The sequence below is a fragment of the Canis lupus genome, chromosome 24, assembly GCF_003254725.2.
Source record: "Canis lupus dingo isolate Sandy chromosome 24, ASM325472v2, whole genome shotgun sequence".
Lineage (NCBI taxonomy): Eukaryota > Metazoa > Chordata > Mammalia > Carnivora > Canidae > Canis > Canis lupus.
The window spans coordinates 7,904,836-7,924,899 of NC_064266.1; the positions used below are offsets into that span (position 1 = coordinate 7,904,836).

General features: G+C 38.0%; 1 protein-coding gene and 1 long non-coding RNA gene across 5 annotated transcripts in view; both read right to left on the minus strand.

Annotated features, from left to right (window-relative positions):
* MACROD2 (mono-ADP ribosylhydrolase 2) overlaps positions 1-20,064 on the minus strand; it is a 1,929,479-nt gene that overhangs the window by 1,025,714 nt on the left and 883,701 nt on the right. The window lies entirely within an intron of this gene.
* On the minus strand, positions 10,572-12,266 carry LOC112673570 (uncharacterized). Its single transcript, XR_003144896.3, has 2 exons — positions 12,153-12,266; positions 10,572-10,877 (listed from the first exon to the last, which is right to left on the minus strand). It is a non-coding gene; the product is annotated as an uncharacterized LOC112673570 (long non-coding RNA).

Below are 20,064 nucleotides of genomic sequence, written 5' to 3' on the forward strand. Positions count from 1 at the left end.
ATTGGTGAGGATGGAGAGGGGTGGAAGAAGAGGAAGAGAGGAAGAATTGGAGGAAGTAGAGGAGGGAGAAGTAGAGGAGAAGGCAGAGGAGGAGAAAGAGAGGAAGTAGAGGAAAAGAAGTAGGGAAGGAGAAAAAAGGGAGTTGAAGAGGAAGAAGAGAAGAAATAGAGGAGGGGGAAGAGAGGAGTGAAGGGAGAAATAGGAGAGGAAGAAGAAGAGGAAGCAAAGGAGGTAAAGGGGGTAGAAAGCAGAGGAGGAGGAAGAAGAGGAACTGGGAGGGAGGACAGAATGGAAAAGGAGGAAGAGGAGTAAGTGGAGGGAGTGGAGGAGGAGGTGAACATCACAGAGAAGGAAGAAGAGATGGAGGAAGAAGAGCTGGAAGTAAAAAAAAAAAAGAAGAAGAAGAAGAAAGAAAGAAAAAGAAAAGGAGAAGAAAGCCAAGAGGAAGAAGGGAAGAAGGAAGGAAAGAAAAAATGGAGAAGAGGGAAAGGAGAAAGAAGAAAACAGGAAGAAGAGGGGAGGCATCCTTTTCATAGAGTTTTGTTTACGTGGTATTCCCGCACATCTGTTAGAGTGGAGCTTATTCCCCCTTGCCCCATGGAGCTTTAGTTACTCAGAAAGTATTTCTGAACTTCTTGAAATTTCATAATATACTATGAAGAAAGACTCTAAATAATTATTTCTATTTTCATACGGAACAAAAATTTGTTTAGAGTTTGATTCTGTCTTTGTTCCTGCATGTGATTTCCTAATGACTTAAAAAATCCTCTACTTGTAGTATTTATTTCTTCTATCCTTTACTAGGCTTTTACCTAAAAAAAAAAAAAAATCTTATTTAAGTCTTATATGGAAGGAATTTTTGGGCACTAAACTAAAAGCAGAAGGAATAGACTTTTGGTAGATAAAAACTGATCGTGCATGCGCAAACATATGCACTCACTACGTTTCATGGATTCTAAAGCAACATGGGTCATAAGATGCACCATTATTTTATGTACCACTAAGAAAGAAAGAAAGAAAAAAAATATTACTCATTAAAGTAAGACATACTATCAATCACAAGATGTGTCCTGATTTCAGAGCTGTTTAAAATCTTACTGCAACCATAAGAAATCAGTGGACAAAGCCAAATTGAGAGACATTGCATAAAATAACTTACCAGTACTCTTCAAAAGTGTCAAGGTCATAAAAGACAAAGAAAGACTTAGAAGTGATTACTGAGTGGAGGAGACTAATGAGAAATCATATAAACTTAAGATCACCTGTAGAGTGAAAGAGAGAGAGAGAGAGGAAGGGAGGGTGTAAAAAGTAGAAAAACTGGCAAAATTTGAATAAGTTCTGAAGTATAATATGTATTATACCAATATTAATTTCTTGTGATAATTGTCCTACAGTTTTCTAAAATATTAACATTAGAGGAAGTGGGGTGAAAAAGATATTTAAAAAACAAAACAAAGCTCTTGAAATTATCTTTGCAATTTTTCGGTAAGTCCAAAATTAATTCAAAATAAAATATATTAAAATTTTTAAAAATGTGTATCTTAGGATCATTTAAAACCAGCATCTTATAATTCTGTAGAATTTAACACAATTATTCCCAAATGTTCACGTACTTGCATAATTTGTTCATTATTTGAAGAACAACATGGTGTGGTGGTGACTGCCTTGGACCAGGTATACAATTATTGCCTTTCAGCTTTGATTCTGATCAACTTCACAGGATACATCCTTTAATTCTTCAAAATAATCACTCTGGTTCATAGTTTCTTCAGTCTCCAAGATGAGATTTTTAGGCTAAGTGGTTCTTATGGGCCACTTTACCTCTAATACTCTCAGCATCTATGTTAATAGCCAAGCAGAATATACCAAAAATGTTGCCTTTAATTGAAATCAGCTGAAATGATTCATATATTTGAAAGGTGCACACATACTTATACAATACATATTGTCACAAGCACAAAGTTCTCTCTCTATATAACGAATATAGAATAAGCTACATCATGGTGAAAACCATGTCTAATCTGTGTTCACTGAGTGCTTAATTTATCCTTAATGCATAAAAATGCCAGATGTTATTAGTGTGAAATAAAACTCAGCAATTTTTAGTAAGATTAACACTGTTCTAAACCACCCTCTCAGAAAAAAGAATCAAGCAGGCAGAAATGTGAGTGGAGATATATATCCACTGTTCACCTTTGCTAGAGTCTCAGTTTCTGATACTCCGTCAATTTATATTAATTGATGAAAATAAGTCATTAAAATAATGTGAGTGGTGTCACAGAACTCTTCAGATTGAAGAAGAATCAGTTAAAACTATTATTATGATTGAAAATTAGATATGTATTGCTAAAGAGACAGAAAGCCTTATTGATAAGATGATTTCCTAGAGTTTCTGTGGAATTCTACCCCTAGAAATGACGAAAGCAGAAGTTGTTTTTCCCTTGGATTTTTCAGCAAAGGGGAGATGATGAAGACTTTTTAAAGATTTTTTATTTATTTATTTATTCATAGAGACAGAGAGAGAGAGACAGAGAGAGAGAGAGAGAGAGAGAGAGAGAGAGGCAGAGGAGGGAGAAGCAGGCTCCATGCAGGGAGTCCGACGTGGGACTCCATCCAGAGTCTCCAGGATCACACCCCAGGCTGCAGGCGGCGCCAAACCGCTGCGCCACCAGGGCTGCCCCTGATGAGGATTTTTTAAGAGACACAGTGAAAGTCTACGAATTTACCTTTCAATAATAGTCTTTGTGGAAAAGGCACACAAAACGGGAGATGGATTGTAGCATATTAATTTCCCATATTAGGAAAGAAGAAAAAACCAAAAATCTTATTTGCTATTATCCTCCAGGGCACAGATGAGCTACCAAAGCTGACCAAGCAAGGAAATTTAGTCCGAAACATTAAGTCATTAAATTTAAAAGCAAGAGACAGAGCACAGACCTCCTCCTGGAAAGGCTGTGAGTGGGATGGTTTGGGGACCTTCCATTGGGGAAAAAAAAAGGTCACTTTCTCTCCTACTTGCTATAACATTCACAGGAGTGGTAGTTTCTATGTCATTTCAACCTATGCTGAATAATGAGGGCTAAGAACCACTGAGGAGGAAGAAGAAAGTTTCCCAGTCAAGGGTGTGGTGTTGGAGAAGACCCCAGGGCTATGGAGGGATGAGACACAATGATATGTAAATTGAGGTGGCTGATTTAAACTGAATCAGGAATCATGAGCAAAGTATGGGTTGGCCCCTAGTCTACTGTTCCCTTGCTCTTCCCTAGCTCTTAATCTCTTTGGGAAGGAAATTCTGACAGGAGGCACACCCCTGGGTGAGACCAAGAAGATTTCCCTGTGAGTAACCAAGCAAAACAGTGTTTTTGGAGTTCTTATTGAAGGTGGGGCTGTCTGCAGTGTCTAGACTGGTCGAGGCCCAAGGCTATGCCTTGCAGTGAATTGGTTTTTACAAATGGATTTTCTGGCTGTGGATTTTGGGGAAGGCAGATGAGAAGCTAGCTAGAGGCTCCATTCTGTTTGTGGATTCCCTTTGTGAATGAAGCTCCCAGAGTTCTACATCTCTATGGCACCTCAATTCAAGGAATTTAATTCTCTTTTATTCTAGACTGTGTGTCTGTTAGGTGCTTATTTGCTGGTTCATGTGTACTGGGGAACTGGAAGGAGAAGGAATACAAGAGGTGGGAAGGTAGAGCTGTAGAAGTGTTGGAAACAAGCACCAGAGCAATCACTGCTGAGAATTCTCATACACTCTCCACATGTGGAGCTTTGTACACATTGCAAGCAACTACTTGGATAAACAGGGATCACCTATAGGACAGCCAGACCTCTCTCCTTAGCCTCTCCTTTCTCCTTAGCCTAATGGAAGCACATCAAAGTTTGTTTGTTTGTTTTGTTTTGTTTTGTTTTGTTTTTTTGATACTTACTGTGAGAACTGGTCAAACTCCTAGAGGTAAATCTCACAAAACAGTGGGGCCCCCTCTATGATGGGTCTCCCTAGAGTTTTTGACTCTCAGAGTTGCCTTACACTGGGCCTCCAAAAATTTATCAGCTTAAGTGTTCGTTCTCTGGCTCTGCTTCCCATGGCGTTTCCATTGTGATTCTCCACTCTGATGGCTACAAATATGAATAAAAGATCATCTCTACTGTCAAGGAGCTCTAGTCAAGTGGGAAGGTGCAGGAATGAGACTGGAGTATGGTAGAGACAAGACACAAAGAGCCTTGTGTGCTGTTCTAAGGAGTTTACATGTGATCCCACAGGTCATCTCCCTGGACTGTGAGCTCTGTGCAAGCAGAAATCCTGTCCTAATGGAGCAGTATCTCCAGGGCTTAGTGTAAGACAAGACACACATGAAGCATCCAATATATATATTTGCAAAGTGAATGAAAAAATTAAGAAGCAAAAAAAGAATTTTTTTTTTCACTGAGGCTTGAAATGAGGGGAAAGGGAAATCTTATTTAAGGATTCTTAGGTGTAACCTCCAGACTGGTGGCATCAACAACCTGGGAACTTGTTAGAAATGCAAATTCTCAGGTCCCACCCACCCCAGGGAGACCTAATCTGATATCAGAGGGTGGGGCTCAGCAATGTGTGTTTTAACAAGCCCTATAAGATGGTTCTGATATAGGTTCAAATTTGAGAACCACCAATTGTTTAGAACCAGAATGGGATCCTTAGGAGAAATGGCCTCCTAGACAAAATCTGACATTTTTGATTGAGGGTGATTTGCATACTGGTTTGGGACACTTGAGGGATAGGGTCTGGACATGGGTAACATGCAAGAGTAGAACCTGGCTCATTAGCAGGTTTTCCACAAGCTCTAATGGTGGATTTGGTGCCAAAGAAAACAGCGGTGGCCCTTGTACTGAAACTAAGACTGGGTGGGAGTGCCAAGACTTGGTTTAAAAATGCAAATTTTGGTTTACCACTTCAGACGAGAGTAGAATCTGCTGGTTCAACCCTTTGTCTGTCATCCATCTCTGGAAGCACAACAGAAGATGGAAGATGAAGAGGAAGGAGGAAAAAAAAGTCTCCTATCTCTTCATCTGTGTGTCTGAATATCTGGACCTCTCCAGAAGCTATCCCGACCCAATGCCAAGAACTTCCCACTCTTAAAAAATAGTTCTCATTACTTATAAATCATCTCATCGTATTTCCGATGTCGTGGGTACAAAAATATACGTGTAAATCATATGTAGCCAGGTGTTCCTGGCCTATTAGAAACTTGGAAACACAAAAGATGACACATACACCTATCAGCAGAAAATCAGTGACTGAGTCCAACTTCAGATTCAGTAAGAGAGAGAATCCAGAAAGTCTAGTCCCCAGCTACTTTGCAGAATTCAGTGTAAGGTCGGATAGGTCTTGGAAATATTCATGGTAGATAAGAGTGTCAGAATGTCAGAGTATGATCACAGGAAAGCAAAGGAAAAATCAATTAAAACTATTATTATGATTGAAAATTAGATACGTATTGCAATAAAATCAGATGAAGTCAAATTAAAAAATAACAAAGATGGAGACATCAAGTAGATGACAAACCCAGTGGTCCAATGAGAAAAAGAAAACTTTCCATTTCAATGTAAAACCATAGTGAAGAAATACTCCACCATGGTGTCTGTTCCCCAAAGGAGGAATATGGAAAATTCCTGACACACTCAATACTCCCGCCTCTCTCCAGCCTGGGGCAGTCATCACTATCAAAGCCTGCTCTCCTTCCCTGCTGAGCACTCACTCAGTCTCAGAGTTTTCAACACTTTCAACACCAGCAGCCAGCAGCCAGCAGCCACTGCCAATGAATCAGAATTGCTACTTCACCATCTATGACTGGCAGCAATGGGCCTGGGCTGGCAAGCTCCTTTTGTTCCCAACTCTGTCTCTCGTCCCTTTGCCATAGGAAGCCTCTGCCATATGGTGTCCCAAAGTGTACTTGCTCTAATTAGTACTTACTTGCATAATTCCAGAACAAACCAACAAGTAATTATATAAAACGTGTGCTTTATTTTCATCTCCTTTTTAATGTTTCACATACACAAATGCATTTCCCAGTTCAACAAAGGGGGAAAAATAATCAATGATTCTGGAAGTATAAAAAATAAAACTATGTAGTTATGAAAACGCATGGTACATGTATAGATTATATAAGTGTATCCCAAAATATGGAGCATTTGCATGGTGGTACACAGTATTTTTTTATATATAAAAATTAAAGTTGTTTTTTTTTAAATAGCAACAATTATGTGGGTTTTTTTGATTATGTGTTTTTAATGCATATAAAAATAACTCAGGCCTCTGAATTCATTATGGATATTATTGTTTGTTTCAAGGATAAGTGAAAACAAAGCAAATAGCGACAGTAGCTTAGAGAAAAATATTAAGCAAGTAATAGTGCAGGCAGCAAAGGTCTTGCAGGTAGCATGTGGCTGGCCAAAGCCTGAGAAATGCTGTTATATAAATTGTACACGTGCTGAGTCTCACCTAATTTCACTGCTGATTTACTTATGCTTTAAGGAGAACATGCCAACCCCAACAACACAGCACTAACATTTCCAACTGCCCCCCAATTAAGTGTGAAGTTACCCTTGCCTTCTCAGAATTGTCTTGCACTAAAATTTTATGATTTAAAAACAACTAATTCATGAATTTAGCTAAAACGCGAGAGGTAAAAAAGCTTAGCCTTTTATCTGACCCATAATCTACAATTAACCTGGTTATGTCCTCAGCCACAACTAACTAGTGTCATTCCCAATTAACTTCCCCAGAGAATTTTTCAATTAGCACTAACAGTTCAAACCACTAAAAAGCAACAGCACAAGGTGGCATGGTAATAGGCCTGCTTCCAAAAGTATTAATTCACTCTGACAACTGACAACAACAACAAAATCCTAGGGAAAAAAAAAATTAAAACTCCGTTCTATTTTATCTTTGCCATTATAATATGGACCCTTCTTAGAGGCCTAATTTATTTGACATGTTTTGAGAAACCATTTTTATTATCACATATCTGAATTATATTCCTTTTTTTTTTTTTCTGGTTTGGAATAGTACCCGGTTTCCATTTGTCAGAAGCATTTGTCATTGAGTGATGAGGTTACATTGCAAGAGATGTCATAAGCAGTGGTTTGTCACCACCTGCCACATTAAATGAACCTCAAGGTAAACACCGGGTTATAGGGCAAATAAGCAAGGCTTTTTATGCCTTCCTCCCTCAGCCATGCACTAATTTGTACAAGCAAAAGCAAGCCTAGATTTTCAATCTAGTACTAGATATCTAGTACTAGATAAAAATAATGACTCTAAATCAATAAAAACTTCACATGAATTACCAAAAAGAGTTGAAAGTCATATTTAGTTTGAACCCCATAACTTTTTGTTTTCTTTTTAGAAAAACAGATTTAAAAAATATTTCTATTAACCATATCATGCAATTTCCAGGTAAATCTGTGAAATAAGTGATTGTAAGTTTTCTATTTCCAGAGTGCCTTATTTCATCTACCCCAGGCTACCTCCTCCTTCACCATCTCCTCTTTCCTTCAGCTCTCTTTAGGAATTTGTCACAGGACTGGGGCCCACATTCAGCTCCAAACTCAGGCATTGATGAAAAGTTAAGATATATTATGATGCATTGCAATTGGGAGTCTCAGAATTATAAAATCTGCAAGACAGAAAGTAATCAACTCCAAGTAGTGAAATTTGGGGGCAGCAGTGGGAGAAGAGGGAACCTTGTTTAGGTGAGATGGTAGGATTCACATGCTTCAGAAATGGTTTCTCGGTACACAGACCTGGAAAAAGGAAAGCATATCTTCTACCTTGGATATGCTAATTAGGTGCTAACACACCTAATAGCATCCACACCAAAATATATGATCAGGGCTGTCTGGGTGGCACAGTTGGTTAAGCGTTCAACCCTTGGTTTCTGCTCAGGTCCTGGGATAGAGCCCTGCATCAAGCTCTGTGCTTAGCATGGAGTCTGCTTGAGATTCTCTCTCTCCCTCTCCCTCTCCTCTCCCCACTTGTGCTCTCTCTCTCTCTTTCTCAAATAAATAAATAAAATCTTTCTAAAAAATATGATCAAACTCATCTGTGTGAAGGTACTATATACATAGATGCTGGGATGTCAAACATCGTGAGGAGGAAATGGACAAAGTTTCTGGTAATTATAACTACTGTATATAAAATTCTATCTTCATTTTACAGATTAGGAAACTAAGGCATGGGGAGGGGTTTCTTTTCTTTTCTTTTCTTTTCTTTTCTTTTCTTTTTTCTTTTCTTTTCTTTTCTTTTCTTTTCTTTTCTTTTCTTTTCTTTTCTTTCTTTCTTTCTTTTCTTTTCTTTTCTCACAAGTTTACCTGGTTAACTACAAATCCCAATTGGCTTTTCTTTCCATTTTACCACAATTAGTTTCCCCAACAATCCATGTAGGTCCAAAGAATGCAGCATTTGAATGTACCTTGTATCTTAAAGTTCTGTACTATAAACAAAGATGGCCAGGTTTAACATTTAAACCAAAAAGAGGCTAGAAGCAGTTACCACTCTGCAAATTCAGAGCAAAGGGAGTATGAAAAAATTGTTTATAAGCCTCCCCAGGTACTGACTTTCATTTGAAAAGCTTGTTTCTACACATCAGTATCATTATTATAAGTTTGTTTTAACACCAATCTATACCAAGGTTATGCCATGTTAACAACACAGAAAAACAAAAACAAAAACAAAAACGAATTAATGTATTAGAACTCTGAGAACTAAAGCATTTGTACATATGCTCCTCTGAGTGTTAGAAACTAAATGGGTTAAGTATCAAATTTAAAAAAGCACAGGTATTATGCATTCTAAATGGATACCCCCCTACCCTCATAAATAGTGAGACTAGCTACTGTTTCTAGTGCTGGGTACAGAGTAGGCAATTAATTCTGTTTATGGATTGGCAGACAAGAGAATTCAGCAGACTCACATCAAATACTTCTCTAGTGCCTAATTTGCAATTTGGAAAACCGGGAGTAACAATCATTCCTTTAGAAATCAAACAAGGAAGCTGGCCTCAGAACTCCCTAGGTTCTGGCCTTTAAAGCTATTTTCTTGAGAGGATTCTGTGTGACAGACACTGCAACTGCTCAGCTGATGGGTCAGAGCACTTTCTTTTTCTCCTTTATAACTTTATTAGAGAATGAATACTGCTCACTCTTTGAGGGCACAACTTTATGGGAGATTGGGACCCTTCACACTTTATGGAAAGGTCAAAGCTCTCCTAAAAATGGCCAATGAACCCAATAAATTCTTGACTTAGAAGTCCAATCAATCTGCGTTTCATCATTTCATTTAAAAATAAAATGGCCAAGCCTGCTTTGCCTGGACTATTATTTATTAGATTTCAATAAAGAAGCTTGCCTTTCATTAAAATTTTGTCACAAAACACCCCATGCTGTGACTTTCTCTTGCAAAAGGCATTTTCAATTTTTCCCTCCTTTCTTGAAAAAAGAAGTAATTTTTGGCTCTCTTCTTTCTTGCTACTTTCTCTTTCTGTCTCTACATCTTTAAAGAAACCAAGTAATAGAACTACTTCCTTTTTTTTGTCTTAAAGAAATATGCAACAAGTGCTTTTTTTTCCTTTTTTATTTTCCAGCAGAAAGTCACAATCCTTTAAAAAGAAGAATTTTAGATACTGAATATCACAGTTCTCTATTTGTGAAGACTGGATTAAAAAATCACTTTTAGGTGAACAACTCACAGAATAAAAATTTATATATAAATACATATATGTATAGACACATATATACATATATATGTTTTCACTGATGATATACAGTATGGAAAGATAAGGCAAATATTACAAAACTCTTATAGATTTTACAAGTAATGAAGATTATAGATTATACAAGTAACCAAGAAAACTACTGAATACTGAGGTTATGAGTTGCTAATGAGACATGAAGGTTGAAGACAGTACCATCGGCATTAGCTATTTAAATATTAATAAGTTGTTTTTTGCATAAGGTCAATTTAGGAAGAGAATAAGTTCAGAAAACATAACCACATTCCAAAATCTCAATTTCAACTAAACTGGAAATATTCAGGACCTCTCTCTGAGCATAGATCTTTGCACTTCAAATACATTAGAACACAATTTTGATAACAGATATAAATTGTATTTCCTTTGAACTATTAGATGGCAACATTATACTCAATTTCTTTATCCTTAACCATGAACTTCAGCTCATGTAATCAAACAAAATCAAACTGATGTAAGACATGCTCAGCAAGTAGTGGGAACCAGGAAGCTGAATTTCCATTTTCCTTTGTATTTTACAAATCATGCAAATTCAATTCAAAATTACTTAAAATTGGGACTGCGGTCTGATAACTTGATGATAGAGAAAAATTAATTTGAAATAAAGAAAAACAGTAATTTGTGAAACCCACGGCCACTGGTAGGTTAGACACACAGGAAAAGGTGGGGCTGTGTGGGAGAGGTGTAGAGATTGGGAATGTATTTCTAAAAAACTTTACTTCTCCACATCAGCTCTTTCCTTTTAAATTGTGGGTAATGAGCCTGAAGAAGAGAATAAGAGGCTGGCTCTAAAAAGGTGGAAGGATGCTTTATTCTATATCATAAAAACAAAAATAAAAACAAAACAAAATAGACAAAAAACACAAAAGGAAAGATGGGGCGGATAAGAGACATTGAGTGATAGGGCAGGAAAGCAAGGAACTCATGTGGAATGTTTTCCTTCCTTCCTTCCTTCCTTCCTTCCTTCCTTCCTTCCTTCCTTCCGTCCATCCTTCCTTCCTTCCATCCTTCCTTCCATCCTTCCTTTCTTCCAGGAAAGCCAAAGAATTGTCAGGATTTTATGAACTTATAAAATATGGAAATGGTTGCACACAGCTGTAATGGAGAAGTGAGTTTCTTAGGTTACTTTACTCACATTAGTTGGGTTTGTCTTGCCCAGACTCTGGGACCAATGCTGTCCTCAAAGTTCTATAGCTCCAAAGCCATATCAGAAATGATAAATATGTGTGGACACCAGGGTGGCTCAGCAGTTGGGCACCTACCTTCGGCTCAGGTCGTGATCCTGGAATCTGGGATTGAGTCCCACATCAGGCTCCTGCAAGGAGCCTGTTTTTCCCTCTGCCTATGTCTCTGCCTCTCTCTCTCAGTCTGTGTCTCTCATAAATAAATAAATAAATCTTTAAAAAAAAAGAAATGAAAAAAAAAAAAGAAATGATAAATATGTGGCACATGTATTACCTCTCCTCTTTTACCTCATGCCCATGACAGACATTGTTGATCAAATATGACAGCCTTTCTCACTGAGCTGATATAGAACCTCAGAATCCCTCTCAACACAGGGCTCCAAGTGGACATTACTAATTGATTAAAGGAGGTACTTGAGATGAAATCTAGTCATTATTGAGCAAAGCACAAATCTTGTGGTGGACTCGGTTTGCCCGTAATAGGGTTCCTGCTTCTGGATCCATGGTGAGTTAGTTACTTAATCCAGTCCTATAAGGACTGGATTATTTGCTTCTAAACTTCAATATATTTATTAATGGGGATCTGATACCTCCCCCCAGACCTCTCAGACAGCAACCATGAGTCCAGAGGGGGCCCACTCATGAGTACCATAGACCACTGAAGAAAATCAAGGTCCTAAATCTCTACTCCTCTAATCCATAATCATCAAGACTCATTCCCCAACTGACTTCCACTGATAGACAGAGAAATCTGATGTTTGTTGATAGTAAGTGAATTACACTGATTACATGTAAGCTTCATAGTGGAGGACAATACACTAAATTTGAATGGTCCCCTAGTAATGTGGCATAAAAAAAAAAAAAACAGATCAAGTAAACCAATAAATCATCTTTGGCCTTTTAATAACTGTAAGCTTGGAGACCATACTCTGAAAACATTAGGTTCTCCTGGCCTCAAGTTTTCTGCTAAAACATTTTCCCTAAAACAGGCCCTGTGTTAGCCCTGGAGCTCAGGAAATGTCTCTAGGAATGTCAAAAGCTACTTCTCCCAAAATTTCAGACACTCCCTTCAGTGGAGTCCCTGAAATCCAGAGGTAGTTCAGGGTATAGGCTTGGAATCAGGGTCTTATTCCCTAGAAATTTCTGAGCACTAAGTAGGCATTGCCCTCTGAACCAATGAACCTACCAAAACCATATCTGCTGTGGTCCTGCATATGTCCCCAGGTCCTATTGGGCTTGCTGGTTCATTGATGGAACCAGATCTCTGACCTCTCCGAGGTCATTCTTACTTTGATGAAAGATTCTAGAATCCTAGGGTTTAAGCCCTACCTTGAATTCAATTGTTTCTTCTGAATCATAGGATGCTAATCCAATTATTCCTTTAGGCCCAGGCAAGACTGTTTGTATGTTCCATAATAGAAGAGATTGGTGAAAGAACCATCTCCCCTGGACCAGAAGAGTCCCTAATGAGCATCCAGTGTCTTCAGACAGCATAAGTCTAGGAACTCAGGGTCATCCATTCTAGTAGCCTACAATAACGGAATCCAACCTTACTATGGCCTGAATCCCAAGAGTCTTCTACCCTAATGAGCCTGGCCCCAAGTTTTCAAGAATTCTATCTTTCAAAAAAAAAAAAAAAAAGAATTCTATCTTTCAGAAATCAGACATTAGGAGCCAGTATGTCTCTTATTGCCAAAAGTTCAGCTGAGAAGTTCAACCTCAGAGATGTTCAAGAAGGATGACAGGAGCAAACATGATAGAAAAATAGTATATTTGTCCTTATACGCACTTGAGTTAAAATCACAGCTCTGTGACTTTACCAAGTTGCTTTGTTTCTCTAAGCTTAAACAAGGGTAAAGTAGAAAGATAATAAGAATATAATAGAGTTGTTGAGATCCTTAGAGGTGATATGTGTTAAGTGCTTGGCACATGACAGGCACTTTCAACAATCATACCTAGTATAGCAGTCTCTCACCAAAGTGTAAAATTAACATGTAAGCATATTTGAAGCATAAGGCTTGTCACATAATAGGTACTCAAATATATAGAGAAAAAATTAGTAATAAATAAATAGATGATCCAGTCATGTTTGTTACTGTGCATAAGAAAATATTTTTTAAAAAGAGACACATTCACCAGGCAATCAACTTATCTGAGCACTGGTAATACTTTTTATTCACTGTTAGTTTGATGCTTCAATTAAAACAAGCAGTGACCTAAAATAATTTTATAAATGATTTCTGAAAAACCATCAAATCCACTTAAGCTGTGATTTTTGACCTGTAAGTCACATTTGAACATTTATATGGAACTCAATAATAAAATTCTGCCTTTGAAGGGGAGAAGAAATCGTTCAGCAAATGGGTGCTTTGCAATAGCTAAAGTCATTCCCGTATCTGAAAGATAAATTTCTCCCATCAAATGACAGTGTATCATTTTTATGCTGAACCTCAATTAGAGTTAAAAATTTCAAACTTAGACATGTAAAGATTATTTTTGAAAAGTTAATTCCCTTATTGGGTACCCACAGTTGAGTTTTGATTGTACAGAGAGAAAAAAAAAACATCTTTTCAGAACTGAAGTGAACACTTGGTTGGTTAAATGTGTGGCCAGTGGCAGAGAAAAGTCAAATCCCTAAAGCATAATTCTGAGACTTGTAGTCATTGCTGAGAGGCTATCAAAGTGAAAAGTATGCATATTTGCTATAAATAACTGACTATTGAGCCTCTCATTTTAGGGTATTCAGAACAGAGAGATGCTTTCACACCTGAATGATCCCACTGACTCTTATATGTGAAAAGATAGTTCTGATTATACACATAGTTTGCTTTGTAATAATGTCAGTCTGTTTTGTAGGCTCCTAAAAGGAAGGCATGTTCCATCAACCTGACTACCATCTAAGTCAAATAGCTCTGAGTTCAAATCCCAGTTCTGTTTCTTAGTAAAAGTTCCACCTTGGGCAAAGTACTTAATGTCATGAAGCCTTTAGTCTCTTAAATTTTCATTTAAGTACTTGTCATTTTTTGTCCTCTGTCTATTACCCCAAGACATTCTCTCTGACGCTCTGCTCTGCTCTGTGCCCAGGGAGGCTGATTCTGTGTTTCAGCATCACAGGTTCAACTGAGACAGCATCAGCAAGAGTCAGAGGACAAGTCTATGTTTCCATTAGAGCTCCTGGAAACAGTCAAAATCTTTGTACTATGAGTACTTTTGTCACCTCATTTCCGAGGCCACAGACCCATTGGAAAGATGAAAGGAGATGCTGAATGCAAAGCACTTGGCAAAGGCCTGTCACAAATGATGAGTGATAGATGTTCAAAGCCAAAATAAGCAAATGGGGTTTGAGGAGGGTCCACAGCTAGTTAAGCTGATTGAAATAATGCCACCAAAGCTGAGGCAACAGTTTCAATTAAGTGTGAGGGAATGAAATACTTGGTTTCAGCCATTCTCCATCCCCTTCACGTATTTGTCCATTGTCTGTTTAGCATACTCCAAACCTTCCTCTGACAAGATCCAAGGAAAAAGATTCTCTCCTGAAGAGTCATCAGAACAGAATAAAATCACTGCCCAAAAGTACTGCAATTAGCAGCGGTCAGGGCACAGGGGTCACGACCTGTGCTCAGTGCCAAAGGAGAGCCAGATTGAGGCAATGTAATGACAGCCCTGTGATGCCCTGGGGAAGTTGCTCTGGGATAGGTGGATAAACTGCTCCTTAGAGGTTCAGGATGTGAAAACCAAGACAAAGTGTTGAGATGTTGAATGCTATATATATAGGTTCCCTTAAAGATCTAAGAGAGATGTGAATAAATACAGGGATTCCAATTTTGTTGTACCTTGATAAATAGACCCACTGGCTTAGTGTGTCAGCACTAAACCACAGGGATCATGATTTTAGAAACATTGCCCAAAGGCTAAAGATTCTAATCTTTCTGATATTTCAGTCTGTTCCACAGCCAAACTACCCAAGAAGAATAGTCTGGAATATAAGTGTCTGGTTCTACGGTTCTTGAAGTGTGGTCCTAGGGCCAGCAGCAACAGCATCCCCTGAGAATGACTTAGAAATGCAAAGTCTAGGGTCTCACCAGACCTACTGAATCAGAATTCTGCAGGTGGAGCCCAGAGATCTGTGTTTTAATAAGCTCTCCAGGGCACCCCTGGTGGCTCAGCGGTTTAGCGCCACCTTCGCCCAGGGCGGGATCCTGGAGATCTGGGAATGAGTCCCACGTCGGGCTTCCTGCATGGATCCCGCTTCTCCCTCTGCTTGGGTCTCTGCCTCTCTCTCTGTCTCTCATGAATAAATAAAATCTTTAAAAAAAACATAAGCTCTCCAGGTGATTCTGATCACATTCAAATTTGAGAACTACTGTTTTGGCACAAATGTCTTAGTACCAATACATATTATTACTAATAGTCACTGCTTGCTACCCACTTACTGTGAATTAAACACAGTGCTAAAATCTTTACTTGAATCCCCGCATCTAATATTTACAACAGCCTTGTGAGGTAGGTACTGCTGGCAACTCCATTTATGAAAAGGAAACTGAGCATCAGGGAATTTGCAGAGCATATCAATGGCATTGCCAGCCAATGATAGAAACAGAAACGGAATCCATGCTGGCCTTCCCAATGATCCTAATTACTTTATCTTGATACTCCATAAGGAAAAAAGATTCATCCTTGTAGAGCAAAATGTATCTTTTAAAGAGGTGCATTTGTTGAATTATATGAACTCTTTTTGGAAGACTCCAGAGACTATTTCTCAGCTTGCTCAGTGAAACTGGGAGCTGCTCTAACCAGGAACTCTCACCAACCCTAAGATGTGGTCTACTCTCAGAAAAGCACAAAAGGATATTTAGGAGACAGGGAATGGGCTGAGCCAAGGATCTGGGGGCCAGATAGATAGCCATCTGGAAAAGGATCGAACATGTAGAGTTTCTAACTTGTCCAAATAAATGTCCTCTTTGTCTCCACCAAAAATCAATTTATCTATCTATCTCTCTATTGATCTGTCTATCATACACACACACACACACACACACACACACACACACGAGTATATATTGCTCATACTTTTATCAGCCATTGGAGGAAAATATAAATTTGGATCTCTTTCCTCTTCCAAAAAAGAGATGAGACTGAATATAAGTGAATTTAAAAAACAAAAAACTGGCACGCCTGGGTGGCTCAGTAGTTGAGCATCTGCCTTCGTCCCAGGGCATGATCCTGGAGTCCTGGGATTGAGTCCCATGTTGGGCTCCCTGCATGGAGCCTGCTTCTCCCTCTCCCTATGTCTCTGCCTCTCACATTTATTCTCTCATCAATAAATAGATAAAACTTAAAAAAGAAAGAAAGACAAAAATAAATAACAAACAAAAAAACCCAAACTCTAAAAGGGAGTTCCTAGGAATTATTAAATGGAGTATACTAGTGTCTAACACAATGCAATTCTTATATTCTGTATTCTACATTGATGAACAGAGGTCTACTTTTATCTGGAGGAAACAAGTATCAACAAATGTTAATCTTACAATGATCAACAGCTGATTGCTGTATTTTTATTTCAGCACATAAAAAAACCTTCAATATAAAGATCCTGCTTCAAAAATTACATGCCATAAAATTTATGTGACATCCAGCAGATAAAAGGTTAAAATATATATAGAATTAATTAACCTAATTATGACAGATATATTTAAACAGAGTATTCTCTTTATCCAGCAAGGCTCTCATTCAAAATAGAAGGAGAGATAAAGACCTTCCAAGATAGGCAGAAACTGAAAGAATATGTGACCACCAAACCAGCTCCACAAGAAATATTAAGGAGGACTCTGTAAAAGAAAGAGGAAGTCCAAGGAAACAATCCACAAAAACAGGGACTGAATAGGTATCATGATGACACTAAATTCATATCTTTCAATAGTAACTCTGAACTTGAATGGGCTTAATGATCCCATCAAAAGGCACAGGGTTGCAGACTGGATAAAAAAACAAGAGACTCATCCATTTGCTGTCTACAAGAGACTCATTTTAGACATAAGGACACCTACAGCTTGAAAATAAAAGGTTGGAGAACCATTTACCATTCAAATGGTCCTCAAAAGAAAGTAGGGGTAGCCATCCTCATATCAGATAAATTAAAGTTTATCCCAAAGACTGTTTTAAGAGATGAAGAGGGATGCTACACCATACTGAAAGGATCTATCCAACAAAAGGACTTAATAATCATGAATATTTATGCCCCGAATGTGGGAGCTGCCAAGTATATCAATCAATTAATAACCAAAGTTAAGACATACTTAGATAATAATACACATATACTGGGAGACTTGAATATGGCGCTTTCTACAATTGATAGAGATTCTAAACACAACATCTCCAAAGGAACAAGAGCTTTAAATGATACACTGGACTAGATGGATTTCAGAGATATTTAGAGAACTTTCCATCCAAAAGCAACTGAATACACATTCTTCTCAAGTGCACATGGAATTTTCTCCAGAATAGACCACATACTGGGTCACAAATCAGGTCTTAACGGATACCAAAAGATTGGGATCGTCCCCTGCATATTTTCCGACCATAATGCTTTGAAACTAGAACTAAACCGCAAGAAGAAATTTGGAAGGATTTCAAACACGTGGAGGTTAAAGAGCATCCCACTAAAAGATGAAATGGTCAACCAGGAAATTAGAGAATTAAAAAGATTCATGGAAACTAATGAGAATGAAAATACAACCGTTCAAAGTCTTTGGGATACAGCAAAAGCAGTCCTAAGGGGGAAATACATCGCAATACAAGCATCCATCCAAAAACTGGAAAGAACTCAAATACAAAAGCTAACCTTACACCTAAAGATGCTGGAGAAGGAACAGAAAATGAAACCTTCAGCCAGCAGAAGAAGACAGTTCATAAAGATTCGAGAACTCATGAAATAGAGACCAAAGAACTGTGGAACAGATCAACAAAACCAGGAGTTGGTTCTTTGAAAGAATTAATAAGAGATAAACAATTAGCCAGCTTTATTAAAAAGAAGAGAGAAAAGACTCAAATTAATAAAATCATGAATGAGAAAGGAGAGATCACCACCAATACCAAGGAAAAACAAACGATTTTAAAAACTTATTATGAGCAGCTATACGCCAATAAATTAGGCAATCTAGAAGAAATGAATGCATTTCTGGAAAAACACAAACTACCAAAATTGGAACAGGAAGAAATAGAAAACCTGAACAGGCCGATAACCAGGAAGGAATTTGAAGCAGTCATCAAAAACCTCCCAAGACACCAAAGTCCAGGACCAGATGGCTTCCCAGGGGAATTCTATGAAACGTTTAAAGAAGAAACCATACCTATTCTACTAAAGCTGTTCTGAAAGATAGAAAGGGATGGAGTACTTCCAAATTTGTTCTATGAGGCCAGAATCACCTTAATTCCAAAACCTGACAAAGACCCCACCAAAAAGGAGAATTATAGACCAATATCCCTGATGAACACAGATGCAAAAATTCTCAACAAGATACTAGCCAATAGGATCCAACAGTACATTAAGAAGATAATTCACCATGACCAAGTGGGATTTATCCCCGGGATGCAAGACTGGTTCAACACTCATAAAGCAATTAATGTGATAGATCATATCAACAAGAGAAAAAACAAGAACTATATGATCCTCTCAACAGATGCAGAGAAAGCATTTGACAATATACAGCATTCATTCCTGATCAAAACTCTTCAGAGTGTAGGGATAGAGGGAACATTCCTCAACATCTTAGAAGCCATCTATGAAAAGCCCACAGCAAATATCATTCTCAATGGGGAAACCTTGGGAGCCTTTCCCCTAAGATCAGGAATAAGACAGGGATGTCCACTCTCACCACGGCTATTCAACATAGTACTAGAAGTCCTAGCCTCAGCAATCAGGCGACAAAAAGAAATAGAAGGCATTCAAATTGGCAAAGAAGAAGTCAAACTTTCCCTCTTCACAGATGACATGATACTGTACATAGAAAACCCAAAAGACTCCTCACCCCAAGATTGCTAGAACTCATACAGCAATTTGGCAGCGTGGCAGGATACAAAATCAATGCCCAGAAATCAGTGGCATTTCTATACACTAACAATGAGGCTGAAGAAAGAGAAATTAAGGAGTCAATCCCATTTACAATTGCACCCAAAAGCATAAGATACCTAGGAATAAACCTAACCAAAGATGTAAAGGATCTATACCCTCAAAACTATAGAACACTTCTGAAAGAAATAGAGGAAGACACAAAGAGATGGAAAAATATTCCATGCTCATGGATTGGCAGAATTAATATTGTGAAAATGTCAATGTTACCCAGGGAAATTCACACATTTAATGCAATCTATATCAAAATACCATGGACTTTCTTCAGAGAGTTGTAACAAATAATCTTAAGGTTTGTGTGGAATCAGAAAACATCCTGAATACCAGGGGAATATTAAAAAAAAAAAAAAAAACATAGCTGGGGGCAACACAATGCCAGATTTCAGGTTGTACTACAAAGCTGTGGTCATCAAGACATTGTGGTACTGATACAAAAACAGACACATAGATCAATGGAACAGAATAGAGAATCCAGAAATGGACCCTCAACTTCATGGTCCACTAATATTCGACAAAGCAGGAAAGACTATCCACTGGAAAAAAGACAGTGTCTTCAATAAATGGTGCTGGGAAAATTGAACATCCACATGCAGAAGAATGAAACTAGACCACTCTCTTGCACCATACACAAAGATAAACTCAAAATGGATGAAAGATCTAAATGTGAGACAAGATTCCATCAAAATCCTAGAGGAGAACACAGGCAACTCCCTTTTTGAACTTGGCCACAGCAACTTCTTGCAAGATACATCCATGAAGGCAAGAGAAACAAAAGCAAACATGAATTATTGGGACTTCATCAAGATAAGAAGCTTCTGCACAGCAAAAGAAACAGTCAACAGAACTAAAAGACAACCTACAGAATGGGAGAAGATATTTGTAAATGACGTATCAGATAAAGGGCTAGTATCCAAGATCTATAAAGAATTTATTAAACTCAACAGCAAAGAAACAAACCTTCTAATCATGA